This window comes from Corythoichthys intestinalis, chromosome 11 (assembly GCF_030265065.1).
Source record: "Corythoichthys intestinalis isolate RoL2023-P3 chromosome 11, ASM3026506v1, whole genome shotgun sequence".
NCBI classification, from domain to species: domain Eukaryota; kingdom Metazoa; phylum Chordata; class Actinopteri; order Syngnathiformes; family Syngnathidae; genus Corythoichthys; species Corythoichthys intestinalis.
The window spans coordinates 23,143,694-23,161,907 of record NC_080405.1 but is presented as its reverse complement, the minus strand read 5'-3'; the positions used below and the strand labels follow the sequence as shown (position 1 = coordinate 23,161,907).

The 18,214-nt window shown below is 38.4% G+C and overlaps 1 protein-coding gene across 4 annotated transcripts in view; it reads right to left on the bottom strand.

The window, feature by feature from the left end:
- Positions 1 to 18,214, bottom strand: part of LOC130924409 (dedicator of cytokinesis protein 2-like) — a 315,198-nt gene that overhangs the window by 295,200 nt on the left and 1,784 nt on the right. The window contains exon 2 of one of the 4 annotated variants that reach the window (XM_057850960.1): positions 17,394 to 17,443. The exons of the other annotated variants lie outside the window; for them this stretch is intronic. The gene's annotated coding sequence lies outside the window, so the exon portion shown is untranslated. The remainder of the gene's footprint in view (positions 1 to 17,393; positions 17,444 to 18,214) is intronic. 4 annotated transcript variants of the gene reach the window in all.

The following is an 18,214-nucleotide window of genomic DNA, read 5'->3' as shown; positions in this document are numbered from 1 at the left end:
TTAGCATTAGCATTTAACGTGGCGAGTGTCATGTTAAACGCTCAGGAAACTTTTTACATACAGTTCGTGGTGTTCATTTGGTTACAATTAATTGAAAATAATGGACTGTTTTCCTGTTTACATCAGTATCCATTATCATCACCAAGTGGGCATTGTCCTTGTAGATGCTACAATATAAAAATGTTTTGTTTTTGTTATTACCAAAAATAGTCACTCGCCCTAAGCTTTTCTTGAATGACGTACCCATAAACTGTATGTTTTTTAATTTTTATTCTTTTAATCAAAACTACTAGATAGGAGAGGGAAGAGATTCAAGCTTCACCTGCATATTGAAAAATATATCTATATATAATATGGGTGTGACGGTATACACAAGTCAGACTTTAGTGCACCAGGAAAAAGCCTTTTTTCTCATAGCATTTGAAAGTTTGTATACCATCACTCTAATATATGGGTGAAATTTAAAAAAATGTAAAAAGGGTGACCTACAATGTTCCCTCTAATTTTTCATGTGTCGAGCAGACACATAAGCTCCCTGAGCACACTGTGGACCACGGTGAGCAACATCAGATGTGTACTCTGTGGCCACAGATCAGTATCACACCTGTTAAAAAACTTGGGTCATAGCAAGTTACATGGCTTATTAAAAGAATGAAACTACTACACCAATGTTCATTAGTTTAGTTTTAATAAAATTGATTCGGCCTACTTAAAAAGAAAAAGACAAAAATCTCTTTGTTCATGAGATGTGTACTATGTTATATCTGAAAGTCCTACTTTAACCACAGGAATAGTCCTGCTTTGGCCTGGGTAAGGTCCAGTTGTGGCATAGGTGAGTTAATTTAAAAAAAAAAAAAATTAAAAAAAACATAATGAACAACCACAACAACCTCTCAAAGTCCCACAATTAAACTGTTCAGAAAATAAGGACACTCAAGATTCCTGTTCCCCGTGTCCGAGCAGCTACACTGCAAAAACATACCTCTTTAAACTAGTTTAATTCCCTTATTTTCACTTTAAATCTACTCGAAAGAAGTGAAATTGTCTGCCAGTGCTTCAAGTAAATTTTAACATTTAAAGATTTCCTGAAATAAGCTTATTTTCAGCTCGCTATTTTTCTTAACAGACTTATTTTGAGCAAAAAGTTAGTATAATTATTTAAAAAAAAAAAAAAAAAAAAAAAAAAAAACCTTGTCAGAAATGTTCTTAATTCAAGAATAGATATTGTTCAAAGCATTATTTGAAAGCAATTTTTTCTTGATTTATGTCACAAATTACTAGCTTTTAGATATATGGGCTAAATAAGAACAAATAGTAATATTTACTTCAAGTAAGTGGAATTCAGAACTTGATTTAAAAAAAATACCACTCAGTTTCACCGCTTGGTCTTCAGTTTGCACATACTCGGACAGGCATTCCATCTTAGAAGAACGGCATTTCTTTTTTTACATTGGCTTGATGGTGTAGTATCACTGTCCGTTCCTATCGCCATGATAAAGGGTTTGCATCTGTGTCTCTTAACTCAGCCGCACTGTTGTTAGTTTGCTAATTTGCACGGTGTGTATGCATATGCACAACACTATCAATGCTATGATTGGCTGTGTGGCGTAAGTGAAGTGAACTGTATCTTATTATTGTCTTGACACCTGTTGCTCATTGAGTTACGTTGCAAAATGGTACAGAAAACAATTTTGTTGGTCTATTTAACTAGATTATATCAGTTCTAAAATTAGATATGTATTAATATTGTAGCGCTTGTGAAGATTGGCAGTGGAATGTCGCTTCAGTAAATTAGCACAGGAGTAAAGCTCACTTTTCACCACCAAATGGAGCATCCCGTTCCCGTATTGAATGTACCAATAGGAGTGTCGCGATGACACATCAGAGCAGCGCCGACAGTTGTCTGAGTCACATTGCCGTATCGAACGCACAAATACGAGTGTCGCGTTGCCGTATCAAACACACCAATAGGAGTGTCGCACTGACACACCACTGCGCCACTGACAGTAGTACAATTCCACTCAGTACAATAAGTTTCTGTTGAATTTTATTTTGTGCGCTGCATAGATTTCCTTGTGAGCTTTTTGGGAGAAGTAATTTGTAACTGTAATTAATTACATTTTCAAAGTAAGATTAACAACGCTATTAGGCTAGGTTTATACTGCAGGTCTTAATGCACAAATCCGATTTTTTGTCATATCTTTTTTTTTGGCATGCCCGTTCAGACTGCCTTTGTCCTTTGAGCCCGTTCAAGTATTACACATGAGCACTAATTAGCAGTCCGACATGCACTGAGCAACAAGACCCACATGTGCAAAAGCATCAAAACAAATGACTACACATGCTGGGTGTCATCCGTCATTCAAGGAAGATCAGATTTCCAAAAACAGGACACAAATAACAGACATAAATAATCCTCGTTTAGGCTTATGTTCAAAGTTTATATGGATCAATAGCATACACGCACTGTCCGTGCATGTCACACAGACATACAGACAGTTTGCTCTCGGCCGTGTAAGCAATCTTGAAATATTGCTCATATAGAGCAGAGAGAAAACCGATCATTCTCAGGCTTATCCTTAACCCATTTTAATTTTATTATGACTTTTTTATTACGACGCTTCCCAAAAAGCCGTGCTCAAGGCAAGCTAGGCGCTAACGCACTGCTGCACCGCTACTGTAGCGCGCCGTCTCTCTCGTTCTTTGATGACATAATTGCTGTATGAATTCCGATTAGGGAGACTTGACAGTTCAGACCGCCGTGACATTCTGGAAAAATGTGGCCCAGATCGCATTTAAACCACACACGAAAGTGACTCAGATCAGATTTGAAATGGTCCACTTCTATGAGACTTGTCGTGTTCAGATCATCAATTTAATGCCTCACTCGAGTCGGAAAAAAACGAAAAAAATTGGATTCGTGCATTAAGACCTGCAGTATGAACCTAAGCTTGGTGTATACAGAGGAGTGCAGTTCAAGGATTTTGCTTAAAATTAAAAGAGTGCTTCTACCCTAGTCTCTCAGTAAATACACTGATTCTTCATTCTTCACAAAAAAGTGAAAATGTAGATAAACAATAAGCATGAGGGCATTAAAGTTCCAGGGCTGGTGTCATATAAGATATACTTCATCTGCAAACTACACTTCTTCCTTTCAAATAATCCCCCTGGCATCCAACACAATTTCCCAGCCAAATGCCACACCCTCTTACAATTCAGCTCCGTCGTCTTTCTTGAGGTCAGCCACGTCTTTTCAAAATATTTTTTCCTGCCATATCCCTGTTCGATCACCTAGCCCACTCGTCGTTTGGGTTTAGAATATCATATACAGTGGCACCTCTACATACGAAGTTAATTCATTCCAGAACCTTGTTTGTAAGTCGAAATGGTCGTATGTCGAGCAGGATTTTCCCATAAGAATACATTATAATTCCATTAATTCGTTCCACAGCCCAAAAACTTACACTAAATTCTCAATAAATATTGATGTTACTATTGCAAATATCAATTACAAAGAGAAAAATACATTATGACTAAAAAAAATCGGCATAATAACATAATAATAGCAATAATAATAATAATACCTGTAATCATGTAGTAACAAACCGGGTTCTAATGTGGCGAATGTGTTTGCCAGGTGTACCTGAACGCATCGCGTGGCTGAGTGAGCCTTTTTAGTTTCTCTTTCACTTTGTTTACTTGCTGCGGGGGACACTAGGCACAAGTTAATTGAATAAATGATTAAAAACCTGACGAAGTTGGTGATTTCTTTGGCGATGTTACGACAGTAATAATTGCCACCTGAACTTATAAAGACTGGCGAACGGAGGAGGACCGTTATAGACCGTCTGTATTGTTGAGCGAGCCATATCATGGAAGCACACCCCACGCTCATGCTTGCGTCCGTCTTGCGGGTAAACAAAGAAACTGCGGTGCTGTCATAGATCGTCGTATTTAGAGCATGTCGTCGGATGTAGAAACAAATGGGGAGTCACATTTTACGTCGGATGTCGAAAACATCATGTGTCAAAGCGATAGTATGTCGAGGTACCACTGTATCTCTTCTGTGAAGCCCAGGAAATTTTCTGACACACCTCAAATGTACCATTTATTTGTCTCAATCATGATTTGTGTTCAGCTCATCATCTTTACCATTCTAAACCAGCAGCATGGATAGATAAAGGGTCTACACACCACCTTGTTTGTGATTTCAAAGTATAGATCTAATAATGTGAAACCTCACGAACATAAGAGGGAAAAAAACCAATGTGATTCAGTGAAACTTGGTATAATTTTAACAGATTTGTTTGGCACAAACAGAACTCCACTCATCACCCAAATAACGGCATACTGTACAAACAGTGATACAGGGCTGAAGCAACATCATGCATGCTTGGGGGCTTATACTCAACTGAAACTGGGGCCTTAGCCAAGGTAAAGTAAACTATGGACAGTTCAAAATAGCTATGTCAACACAGTTGTCCTGTTATTTACCATGACTTCCAGACAATAATTGAGGCCATAAATTGAGGGATTTTTACCGGCTAATGTCTTTTGGTGTAAATATCTCATAATACAGCGCTTCTCAATTGTTTTCTGTTACGCTCCCCCAGGAAGAAGTAAATGTTTTGCGCCCCCAACTTTCTGTTGCCACTGTAAAAAGGATCATTTGTCTATAAAATTATTATACAGTAAGAACACCTCTGCATAGCATTGTGTCCATGTTGACATTAAAGAAAAAAGTGATATAGATCAACTTAAAGTATAACTTTACTAACATTTTTTTTTGTTGGTAACAGAAAAGACAAAGCGCATAAATTTGCCTGGGAAAAAAAAAGTCACAGCCAAACTGTAAACATACACTGGTACAGGTACATTTTTTTTACCATTTGATATTAAAAAATACAACTAAAATTAAATCAATAAATAATAATAAAGTCAAATTAATTAGCAACATATAAACAACTCAGAGAACAGTATGGCAAATAATTTCACCGAATAAACAAAAATTAATTTAAAAAAAAAAGACGAAGGCGGAAGTGCTCACCGAAACATGTCAGGTAAATAAAACCACCTACTATTGCCTGGGATAAAAGAAAGGTTTGACGAATTTATAAGTGTAGGTAAAATGAACTCTATACAACTAAAAATGACAGTGTTATGGGACAGAGGGACAGTTTTTATTTTTGCATCACTTGTATATTGTCCAGCATGACTGAGACCATGTCTAATGCTGCAGGCATTATGAACTTCTTTGCTATGGTGTGGGTTTTTTTTTGCACCGAGCAACTTGGTATGCCACCTTATATGATTCTAACAGTGCTAGGTGATTAACTCATGTAGCATTCACAAAGTGGAACGACCAGCACGTTTTCGCTGAAAAATCTCAAGTGGATTCTCAATGTGATTGGGGTCTAATGTCTTGAATGAGTCTTAAGTAATGTTTTAATTGATTTGGTTTCATGCTGTCTGCTGTAAGCATTTTTAGGCACAGTAAACATACTGATCTTTACTTGTCTCCCACTGTAATAATAGCGAAGCCATACGCTACATACTAGGGATATCCTGATCTGATCACGTGATCGAAAATTGGGCCGATTGTGCCATTTTTCAGAGGATCTGGATCTGGTGAAAATGATTGGGCTTTTAATTGGGGAAAAAAGAAGGGAAAAAAAAAAAAAGGTTTTCTGATTCATGCTCGTACAGCGCCACCCCCTCCCTCCTGCTAAGCAGATTAACCAAACTGCAGCATGTATTTGGTACCTAAAGTTAACAATGATTAACAGGTTTGTAGCATTGATCTGACCAGAGAACCCTTGGTAGCTCTACAATCAAAGGCACGATGTGTTAATATTCATTAAGTCTGTTACACACCTAGCCTAGTCATAAGTAAGCTGTGCAACTCATTCATTGTGTAAGTGAGAAGCTGTTCTCGGCAGTGTGGGCGTGAAAGCGCAAGTGAATTTAAGTGTATTCACTCAATAAAGCTTTTAATGAAGACAAGCATTTTCCACGTTATTCTTGTTTAAAAGTTATTTACATTATGAATGCGACACGGTGGAACAGTGGTTAGCACGTCCACCTCACAGTTCTGGTATCAGGGGTTCAATCCCGGCTCCGGCCTTCCTGTTTGAAGTTTGCATGTTCTTCTGCCTGCATGGGTTGCGGGGTTCCTGCCACATCCCAAACAAACTGTGCATAGTATGCGGATTGAACACTCCGAATTGTCCGTATGGGTGAGTGTGAAGTTAATCGATGTGTGTGTCTATATGCAGTGTTGTTAATCTTACCTTAAAAAATTACCAACTCACAACTCCCTTCAGTCCTTTCCACTCCCGCTCTTTTATCTTCGTGTCTCTAAGACTTTACTCGCATCATTGAACCAATTTAGTAACGCATTGTAATGCACGCCTTTACATCCTTAGTAACGGTAGTGGCGTTGCAAAGATGAGGAAAGTAATTAATTAGATTACTCACCACTGAAAAAAAATAACGCCGTTAGTAACGCCATTATTAACAACACTGTCTATATGTGCCCTGTGACTGGCTGGCAACCTCTTTAGGGTGTACCCTGCCTTCCACCTGGAGTTAGCTTTGATAGGCTCCAGCACCCCTGCAACACTCGTGAGGATAAGAAGTTGTGAAGATGAATGAATTATATTAATGTTATGGAACGTGATTAAAAGTATGGCGTTAAAGGTGATGCGATGCAAAATGTGGGTGCGCCTACATTTTGTGCTGGTGCACCTTGAGAAAAAAGTTAGGCGCACCAGTGCACAAAGTTATTGTGGAGCCTTGGCAATATATATCGCAATGCTATTTTTTCCTAATGTCGTTCAGGGCTATTCCAAACAGAGCTGTTCAAGTTATCAGGTGAAAACGTTTTAAATATCACAATATATCGTAAATCCCACAAAAAATCATAATGATAGTTTTTCCAATATTATTTAGGCCTAATTTATCTTTGTTTTACTTTTTAAGGGCTAAAAAGTAAAAAAAAAAAAAAAAAAAATTCCAGAAATGCAATGGCATTGCCAAAAGATACAAAAATAATTATGTTTTATTCTCGGCAACACTCCTGGAAAAAGCGGAAGAGGAAGTACTTTAAAAAGTACAGTACTGTAACATGTTTGTTCAAATAAAAAACATTTTAAAAACTTTTTTTCGGTATCGGATCAGGACTATCGGTCTCAAAATCAAGTGACTTGGGTGCAAAAATTTGCAATCAGGTCATCTCTACTACATACGCTGTCATATTTCCTCATCTTGGGTTTTGGGAAACATCTCCGACATCCCTGTCAAATATTTTGTCATGGTGTCACTGAAGGATTTGTTCAAAACGTCATATCTCCTGCTCTTTACTGTGTGCTCTTGTTTGGTGCAAAAATATTGTGCACCCTCTGAAAATGAGAGCGCTAATGCCATCCACTGAGTAGATGTATCATTCCACCTTATTCTAGTACGGCAAAAAAAAAAAAGTATGTTCCCCAAGGTCACATACAACCCTCCACAACATCGCTTTGCGCCCCAATATTTGAGAAGGACAGCAATAATACAATGTAGACACCTGTGGCTAATAGTCCAGTGTGGCTTATATGAGAAAAAACATGGTTTTCTTCGTAAATCTGGCAGCTGGGCTTTATAATTTGGTGTGCTGTTGTCAAAAATGTACAGTTTACTTCCTCTCTCAAAATGGTAGAACTGTTTTGAAATGTTTAACTGTGTAGCTTTATAGCTGTATAGCTATCTTTGGATCACATTAGGTAAACGCGACTCAATGCCACCAATTGCAACAAAGTAAAACAAACAACAATCAATACCATTCTAAGAACATAATCATTTCAGATTTTTTTTAAATACCTAGGAAAATTATAGCTGTAGTTTGTGGCTGATGACGAGGCGTTTTTTTAATATTCTGCCTTAATTATGTACTATTAAAGGTAATCAATTTGTTGTTTCTGCAATAGATTGCTTTATCGAAACAGTACACCACAAAATTGAATTTAAAAACGTGCTCCATATTAAATTTTAAAACGTGCCCTAGATTTCATATGTTTATGCTCAGTACGTGACAACGTGATGCATGATGGAGGTTCAAATTCTGAAGTTAAACTTGAAAAAGGCTGCAGGTGTGCCAACTGGAAAAGCACATATACATGTAAAATATGCCTTTGTTCACCAAATGCAAATATTCTGTCAAATGTCTTGCTGCAAACAAAGTATCAGTGTTTTGTGTGTGTGTGGGGGGAGTGTGGAAGGGATGTATAATGTTACCCACCTGCAGCAATTAACATGCCGCACATAACCAAATTCATTTAAACAAATTAGCCGCATTACTGGCCATTGTGTACTCGCTGATGGCAATTAATAAGAAATTAGCCACAATCAGCCCTATATTAACATCTCACAGAGGGGCCGCGGCTGGAAATTAATAAGCAGAGATTCATCTCTCTTACTGTCTTCTGCCTCCTACTCCTTGTCCTACAAACACACCGACACACACCTATATTGTTCATCACACACCTCAAAGACACACTTTTTTTGTCTTCCATGAAGCATCTCATGATCTGCAATCTGCTCATGACAGCTAGCCAGCTTCCTCTTTACCAGGGTGTGAAAACCCCCTGATAGACATATGTGCATGTGTCTGTCTGGTATATGAAGCCCGATAGAGATATACCATATATTGTATATTCAAACTGTGCGCGGCCTACTGCAAGCAAGTGTGTGGTTGTGGGTATGTGTGTGTAAAGGTGCCATACAAATGAGGAGTAGGGGGCATCAGAGGAGACTGGGCCAGCCTCTGGGGGTCCTCACACCAATCAGCAAAGTTCACCAAGAATCAATTAACACCAGAGGGGGGGGCAGAGGATACGGCAGCACACACACTAAGACATACACACCCCGTCCACACGCATGTTGCCCACACACATGGCACTGTCTGATGAGATATCCGTCACATCACACGTTCAACTTTTTGCCAACCAGTGTATGTTAATGTGTGTGTTTGTAGGAGTGTGCCCGTCCATCCCAGAGTGCCCCGGACTCTCATGGTGTGAGGTTGGGGAACAGATTGGGGGTCGGCAGGTGGTCAGACCAGGGTCACCCCCGTCTGAGTCCTGTGTGTGTATGTGTATCTGACCACTACCTTCTAAACTGGCCTGCAGGCAGACGTGAATAAGATGGATGGAGCTGATTCAAAGTACAAATTCACTGAATCCATCGAGAATGAAAACATTCAAGAAATGATAAAGTATAGCGGCACAATGAGCATTTCACATTTCATATTCCACTCACTCGCTTACTCAGAGGCTTCATGAAAACCATTCATCATTGAGTCCTTAAAATGATTGACCATTTGGGACTTCAGAAATAAGATGCCTCTGTATCTTGAATAGAGGAAGTTTTGCGAGAGTGAGAGAGGCTGGACCTTCAAAAGCTGAAAAGAGACTCAAATAAAGTGATCAGAGTATCCTCCACTCAAAGATTCCACTGAGAAACCACACCTCCTTCCTTTTCCTCTCTGCCATCCCCATCTGTTCGCCCGTTTCACTCGTCCGTCCAATGCACCCCCCTTTACCATCCATCCTCTTTTCCCCTCGTTTCCTCTGCTCCTCTCCGGCCTTTCTACCCTGAGGGAGGAAAGGTGATCCCCCCGTGCTGGTGTAAGTGACTGGTATTAGTCTCCTTCTCTGTCTGTCTGTTTGATCCAACACTAATGACTCCACTGGGAGGGAGCACTGATAATGGGAAATCGATATAGAGGACAGCGCTCAGGAGTGGCCTCACTTAGCTCTCGCTCTTTCACGCCTCACAGCAAAGTGCCTCACAGTGTGTGTGCGTGTACATGTCTGTATGTTGTTGGGTGAGCGTGTGTAAAGGTATAGATAAAAATATATATATACCTTCTCATGCTTTTCAAGTGCTTTTCGTTTTATCTCCTTTACAGGGTACGACTAAAATTTAGTCTAAAAAAGTAAACAAGTAGGCTACTAAGATAAAAATAAAAATGAGAAATGTTACATTTTGTCAGAGAATCCTTTTTTAAAATGACATTAGAAAGTTTTGTTTTTTTCTTTTTTTAAAGAAAATGCAGTTGATTCAAATGTACCAAGAGAATTCTGGGAGATGCAAAACACGCACAACAATGATTGATGATATGGTTTCAAAGCGAGTCCAGATTTCATTCAAGTATGCCCTCTAGGGGTTGTGAACAGACTGATTGGATGCTGAGTAAAAGGTATGATCTTGCAGAGAACCCATGGCATCTTTTAAATGATGAGCAGATTTAAGTCCACAGCTAAACCTGACTATTCGGAATTAAAAATTTTAGCCATGACAAAATTCATGTAGTCCTAATTACATTTTGAGTCGTTGGAATTTTGAGTCTAGATATATGTAACATAATTGGGACTATTCAAAATGACTATTAATTCAGCTGCACCTTAGTAAAACCTGAATTTTAGATATTTGCAAAATAATATCACTCATAGCACATGTGTGATTACAACTGATGAAGGATATTTGTCATTGTTGATTTTAAGAAATTTGCAGTTATCAGTAATTCACTGCAAGGAACTCTTTACCTAAATTATTTGTCTGTAATTGCAAACCTTATGAACATAATGGTAAAAGTGAAAAGACAATTGTGGCTTGGAAAAGAGTGGAATGTGTCGTTAAAAGAGCTTGCCTTATATTTTTCTGCCAGATTGCATTTACGTTCAGGATGTGTTGCATGACAACCCACTCCCACTCACACACACGGCAGATTTTCGGACTATAATGGTCACCTGACTACAAAATGCACCCACCAAATTTTTAAAGTAAACCGTGTTTATTCATATATAAGCAGCACTGGATGGTGAGCCTCAAGTGTCCACATTTATTCTAGATTCATTGTGGGATATTTACAGCAAAAGATACGCAACTGATTAGTCCCTAAAAATCCATAAATAAACCCGACTGGGTTACAAATCACAGGTTGGAAAACAGGGGAAAGGTAGTGGCTTATAGTCCAAAAATGACGGTACATTAAATTTGAATATTCTTCCATTAAAAATTTTGAAATCAAAACATTACAATTTGTCACATCTTGTCACCTTATCAAGTAAAATTTTGGACTGGCAAAATGAATTATTACAATATTATTGAGATTTACTACAATTACGCACCAATTAAATGTGAATTATGACATTTTTGGCACACTACGTGAAGACTTGACTCTGCTGCCTTTCTACCGTAAAAGTTCTAGAGGCATATGGACATTTTAGAGGCGTGTGTGACTGTGCTGCGGCTGTGTACATGAGTTAATGTGTATGTCCTAAATCAGTCACACTCTTATGCCTGGAGCAAGGCAGGTGGGGCTGGTGGCATGAGGCTGGTGCCCCCCAAAACCCCCAGCCTTACTACCCTGAGGGTCCAGAAGGCCTTGCAAAGCAGGAGGCTGAAGTACAGCTCCCTCTGCCAGGCACCAGTGCACTATGGCTGGTGGCAGCTGGTCCTCTGTCACTTCCCCTCCCTCTTCTCTCCTGCATGAGCACCCTGTGGGCAGGCAACAGGAGGGGTGAGGAGGTCAAGAGGCAGGGGAAAATTGGTGGAACGGTGGCGATGCGGGATAATCGCCTTTTATGAAGCGGAGAGAGCGCAGACAGAGAAAAGGCGAGCGAAGCTCTGACACAATGTGACTTGACGACAAGCAGTAATGAATTAGCACATTAGCCCCCAGACCAGGGGCGTTCAAGACAACTCAGCTGCTCTTAACAGCACACTGGCACACGCTCCCGCAACAGTATAAATCACTCAAAGGTCACTACAGCGAGACCGAGAATTAATTAATTACATAAGTAATATTCTCTCCGTTTGGCCAACATTTAAAAGTATCTCATTTAATCCTGCAGATGAAAAATAAATATTAGGAAGTCAAATCCCATCCCCAAAAAGGATATGTGAACCCTCTTGTCCAAACATGTGTTCAATTATCATCAGTCCCAAAATGATGTCCTTTAATGCTTTAAGTCTTTCTCTCACATGACCGTTCATCCTCCTCTCCCTTTCATTCTGACCAGTGTGGTTACATCCTTCCCTCTCATCCTCCGCTCCCTTCTTCTTAACTAGCGTAAAGAGGCACCCATGCGTTCAACCATCAGACAGGCCAGACATGCTCCGCGTCTCTCACACACGCACATTTGCTGTCCAAGAGTATTGTTCCTTCACATGACATATCAGTGCATCCTTTGTGGTTAAATAAACATCTTGATGTCTTTACTGCTGATTTGTGTGAACAGTGCATGATAAAAGTTTATTTGTTGTTGTTGAGAGTGCATTATTATTCAGCTCAGCAATGCAGGTGTATATGCAGAAATACAGATACTAATAGCATCTAATAAAGACATTATTATTTGAGTACTGCCTGATATTTGATATTGTCATTACAGCATGTCATACAATCTGTTGAATGTTTTGTGTCGATATTGTTTGAAAACACTTTCACTTGAACTTTCACTTTTCAAATTTAATAATTATTTTATTATGTGTATCCCTTAACTATGTGTAGCAATTTTTCACAGTTTTGGTCCCTATGAGTTGAGTTTATTTGTGGTCTGATAGAGTATGTACAGATGAAACCTGTTTTTCAACTGTCCTGGTTCTGTAAGTGCCGTTTCATTTGCTGCACTGTTTGTGTTCGAATATCAAATATTTAGATGGTTTATACTGACAAATTGATACTATGTCATTAGCTAGCGAGCTTAGTTTTGCATTGTGAGTTGTCAGTAAGAGCGCAGAGACAATGTTGCATGTTTGTAAAATGAAGTACAGTATGTGTTTCATTAAGTACAACCTGTGTATTTTAAGATTTAGTTTGTTGAATTTAACTCTGTGTGTGAATAAACTGCTAAATGCAAATAGAAATTGACTTTTTTTTTTTTTTTTTTTTTAAAAGAAGAAGAAATGCTTGCTCTCTGCCAAACGGCTAAGTGAATGCTAGGGAATGAATATTGTTACGGAATTTGCTTTTTGTAGGATTTTGCCTTTTGATAGAGACAGCCCTCCGGAACGAATGACTTAAAATGAAAAAAGTTTTATGGAATCTTTGCAGAGGTTGACAGACGGTACACAAGGCATGTGAGCCTGGACAGACAAGTCCAGCAAAAACCTATTGCCCCCCCTCCTTGCTTCGGGCTCTCCTTTTAAGCACAAACTTGACCATTTGTGAATAATAGGTCATCTCATAATGTCACCATGTTCCAAATGATGTTATTCCTACATGTCATCTCAAACATCAACGTTATCTACTTCACCATGTTCATATACAAATCTAGGATGTCATGTTGTTTATGAAGAATGCAAAGGTACAAATAAGTATAATATTTGGCTGTCTGTTAAACCATTAATTTATGATAAATCACAAAAAAATGTCACATTAATCTTGTACAACACAGATTAATCACATAATCTTTTCACCACATGATGCAACTTTGCATTAACCATGGAGGAATGACTGAAACACTGAAAAAACAGGGCAGGTTGCAATCAGGTTGATCCATATACTGGTGCAAACAGTAGTGTGCTCCAAATTAATGTTTTTTTCCCCAATCAATTTACAATTTCAAAATAAAATGAAATTAGCCAGAAACTTGAGCTGTTAGTATTTTTCGTTTTGCTCCTGGGTGTAAGGAATTTCACAGCGTATGTGTTAAACTGCTTTTAACAGTTCGTGAGTATTTGAAAAATGTAACCATCATTTCCTTCTGTCTTGGATAAAATACTTAAATAAATTAAAAGAATATTATCCAAATGTTATAGCGTGAAGTCACAGAACCACGTTTCTTGCCGCAAAACTGAACCAGTTCCAAATCTTTTTTTTTTTTTTTGCAAGGAAAGTTTCACTCTCTTTCACTGTAGCCATGCATGTTATGCTTTGCAGGCCAAGGGGGAGGAGAATGCAAAGCAAAGGCTATGGAAGATCAACAAGGGCAAAACATATATGCTAAAACAAGTGAACTGAGGGAAATTTTCGGAATGACAGTTTTTTTTTTACATTGCCCAGGACAAAAAAAAAAAAAAAAAAAAAAAATCAAATTAATTCATTAAATCCATTTACCACCCAGCCATATGTTTTTGGCACATCTACTAGCAGGAACACTACTAGGACATTGTCAATATGCATTGGAGGACAATTCACACTTGCCGATTGTACCTGTTGCAATATTGTCAACTATAGGGATAAGTTATGTGATGATTCTGCAAAAATATAAATATGTCGTGTTTTGAGCAAACATTGCATGCAAAAAGAAAAAAAGTTTATAACAATCTGACAATGAAAAAAAGCATTTGTGCCAAAATATTTTAACGTTACTTTACGTTCTGTTATTAGTCCAAATTCAAAAGTGTGAAAATTCCAATTTAAAAAAATAATAATAATTGGCAGCCCTAATATAGTGAATATACCCAACAGGTTGGTATCTTGTATCTGAGAGGTCTAGGATTCAGGATACAGATGTACATAACTAGTGCATGATGATGAGTTTGGAATTCAATTGAAGTGATAGCAGACACAAGATTATTTACACTTGCACACACAAATACAATAGTAAAATGCAGCAGTTATATATAGCCTATGCTGATCTTTAATTGAGGCTATAGCGAAGATGGTATTTAATAATAACATACTGTAATATATTTAATTTGCTATGACCTGTGATACACTGTATAAACTGTAAAAACTATGGTACATCTATGACATTCAATAGTTTAATGATTTGACATAATGTCTGTGAACTTTTGCCATACAGCTCCTGCATTTCCTTTTATTGTATTGGTGTGCCAAATATTCAGCGTTCCTCACCATTAATTGGTATTTACAAGTGATATTTCACTTGAATGCACTATCCCAGGAGTCAGTAGATAAATAGTATACACACAGAGTTCAAAGACCACAACAAGAAAGATGCTTCTGATGGTGGTCCTGGCCTACACAGTCCCTAACGGGGGATCCATATCTCTCATCTCGTGCAACAATCCCACTGAGCATGTCAATATGAAACACGACACCAACATGCATGAAGCACCCCCTCCTCTCCTTCTTTCCACTATGGTCGGAGAAGATGCAACTCCCCGCTGCAGGAGGAAGAAAAAAAATAATGCGTAAATGCGACTAAATCAAGTCCCTGCAACAGTAAAACACATTGTGGCTTTATTGCACTCAATGTGATGTGATTTATTCCACGACTTTGCCTCGATTGCTGCTGGGCCCGTAAAGCTTTGTTTACCCTACTTAGGGGAAGAAGACAAAAAAAAAAAAAAACATTTAAAAAGGAATCATCAGCCTTGTAAATGTTGTCAGATGGCCGATGCCATGCACTGTCTTTGGGCTTAATACTACCTATATTAAAGAGTTTAAATATTTCATAAGGGCTGTTTTAAGAGCGAGGGAGGGGAAATCGTTAGCTGCGGTAAAGTTTCATTAACTGCTCCCCCGTTTGGCTGCGAGGCAAACTCATCTTTTCTTATTGTAATAAAACAATCTCTCTCTCCCATCTCACTCTCCGCTTCTCCTTTACATCATAATAACACACTACATCCCCTTTAAATGCACTATTACTTACCGCTGCCTTTTCATATTCGAACATCACGGGCACTTTAGCGACAATATAAAAGCGTGTCATTCATTATTCAAAAGCAGCCGGCCTGCCCCCCCTTAAAAGAATAAGAAAAAAAATAAAGAGTGAGGCGCGCCGGTGAAATTGATAACATTGAGGAGACAAGCAATAAAAACGCAGCCCCCGGGTACCGAGCTGCAGCCCGTGCACACCCCGATTATGCAGATCAAGTGGTAATTTCTCAAACAAATCGCACTCTTTCACTCTTTTGTTTTCGTTTCTTTTGGGGACGTTTGGCGTCAAAGTGTCATCTTTTATATCGAGGGGGCGACAGAATTGATGCGGGCCTTAATTGCTGCATGTCAAAAGAGCAATAATGTGTTTAATATTTTGGTGGCAACCTAAAAGTGATAGTTGGATATTTATTTTTTCGATCAAATGAAAAATCCCAACAACGTCCATAAAGGCTTTTTAACACCGAGTGAATGTGAATTTTCTTGTCAATTAATGAGACATAATCTCTCATAATCCCAGATTACATAGGATTACATCTTCAAACAGTGGGTGCGTGGAAACTCTGTGCGGGTTTAGCACCCCTTCAATAAAGCAGTCGTGGCTAAATGTTCACATTTATCATTTTTATCACACATTTCATCACCATTGCGTCCGCTTTCCTGGCGTGCACCAAAAAAATAGCCGTGTAAATGCTTTGTCTGAGATCTTATTTTCTATTCACGCAACGACGCTATTAAGGAGTGAGATTAATTTTTGCAAATGTTACCAAGAGACACATAAACACAAACCGATGGCAGCTTTTAACAGACCAATTCTCTCCATCAAAAGCGACTGGTGAGCTCACATATGGCGGCTGGGGCCGCCAACACTCACTCACGCACTCAAGTCATTCTGTCCATATTGCCAAACAAACACCCCGGGCCCTGTCCCAGCTCATATTGCTTCACGATTGGATATCAGAGCAAATATGCCTCTTTATTTATTATTTACTCTTTTTCCACTGAATGTAAATTCGCAAATCGAATGCCTCTTGGTAAACCTAAAATCAAGAGATTTAACATACTCTATAATTTTTATACTATAATGATAAAACTTTTTCTATCATTATGGTTGCAAAATATTTGAATGAAATAGTATGTAAACTCAGATACAGTCCTAGTACGGTTAAACAAGGCACTCATATTATACACAAACACCTCTCAAAACAACTATTTTAAGCATAGCATCATTGAAATGTGCATGTGTTCTAAAGAACAATTGATCACAGAAGTGTCTGTTGATGTACAAATGAGGAGTAAAACTGCAGCACATAAAAACGCATTAGTGGTCAATTCTTTACAAGAGCCACCAAATAAACCCACCTGGTCAATAATTGAACCTTGTGCTTTGTTAGAGTGAAGTAATGTGATCTCCTAAAAAGGCCCCTGCCGCAGCCGAGGGGAGAGCGCATTAGTCTGTCCTTGAGACAAGTTGGTGGAAATGTGATTATTGGGCCAATTTGGGCGCCTGTTCCATTGGATGTGAGGGCTCAGGCACTTTATCTAAAGTAGCCCATGGCCGTGCCTTGACAGCCCATTGAATGTGGCACGAGGTAAGCACATACAAGAACTCTGCCAAGCTCAATGGGCATGCTGGCGAGTGCTTGCCTTCAAAATGAATGCATGTGTCCTGTGCTCAATCAACCATGTAAAGTCATTATCCCATGTCAAAATTTTTTTAAAGATGTAAATAAACTGTTATTTAATTTGAATGCATATACACAAGATCAAATATGCATACCTTAAAGTAGAATTTGTGCCCAGAATATGCTGAACAATATTCCAGAAAAGCTGCATGGACAAAAGATAATCATGTTCAGTTTTGAGTGACAGTGTTACCCCCCCCCCCCCCAAAAAAAAAAAAAAATGCTATCTGAAGTGCAGGTGGTCGTTCTTTATAATACACAGAAGCATTTTTGACCACAGATTTTGAATTACTTGACGTATATTAGAGAAGAAGAAAAAACTAAATTACAGTGTCTGTCAAGATGAAAAGTTTGGAATAGACAACCCCAGATAGCAGACGGAGGTTGAAAAAATGTTGGATCAACATTCCGCTGTCGATCTAATATCGTTGAATCAACGTCAGTTTTGCGCCATCAATTAGTGTTGTTTTAAAGTTGAAATCTTTACAAAACCTAAACGTCATTTCGATTATTAATAATACTGGAACAACATGTGTCAGTATTATGTTTTCGACCAAAACGCCCGCTCATCCATAATTCAATGACTTTTCAATCATATTTCCCGGTCAATCATAAATCAACTACTTGTCAACATTAGTTCATCAACTATAAAATAATGTTAACCCAACCATCGCCTGACATACCATAGAACAACGTTGTTTCAACGTCACTTGACGTCGAAAATTTCGATGTGAACCATACTGATGATTTTGATGGAAAAATCAACGTTTATTCAATGTCGGTATGCTATCTGGATATCATATTTAATGGAAATTTGCTTGAAAAAAATAATTGAAGCGTACTTCAAGTCATCGTATACTTTTTAAAGTAATTGCGATATATATATTTTTAATTGAATTAAAAACCTCGTTGAAAT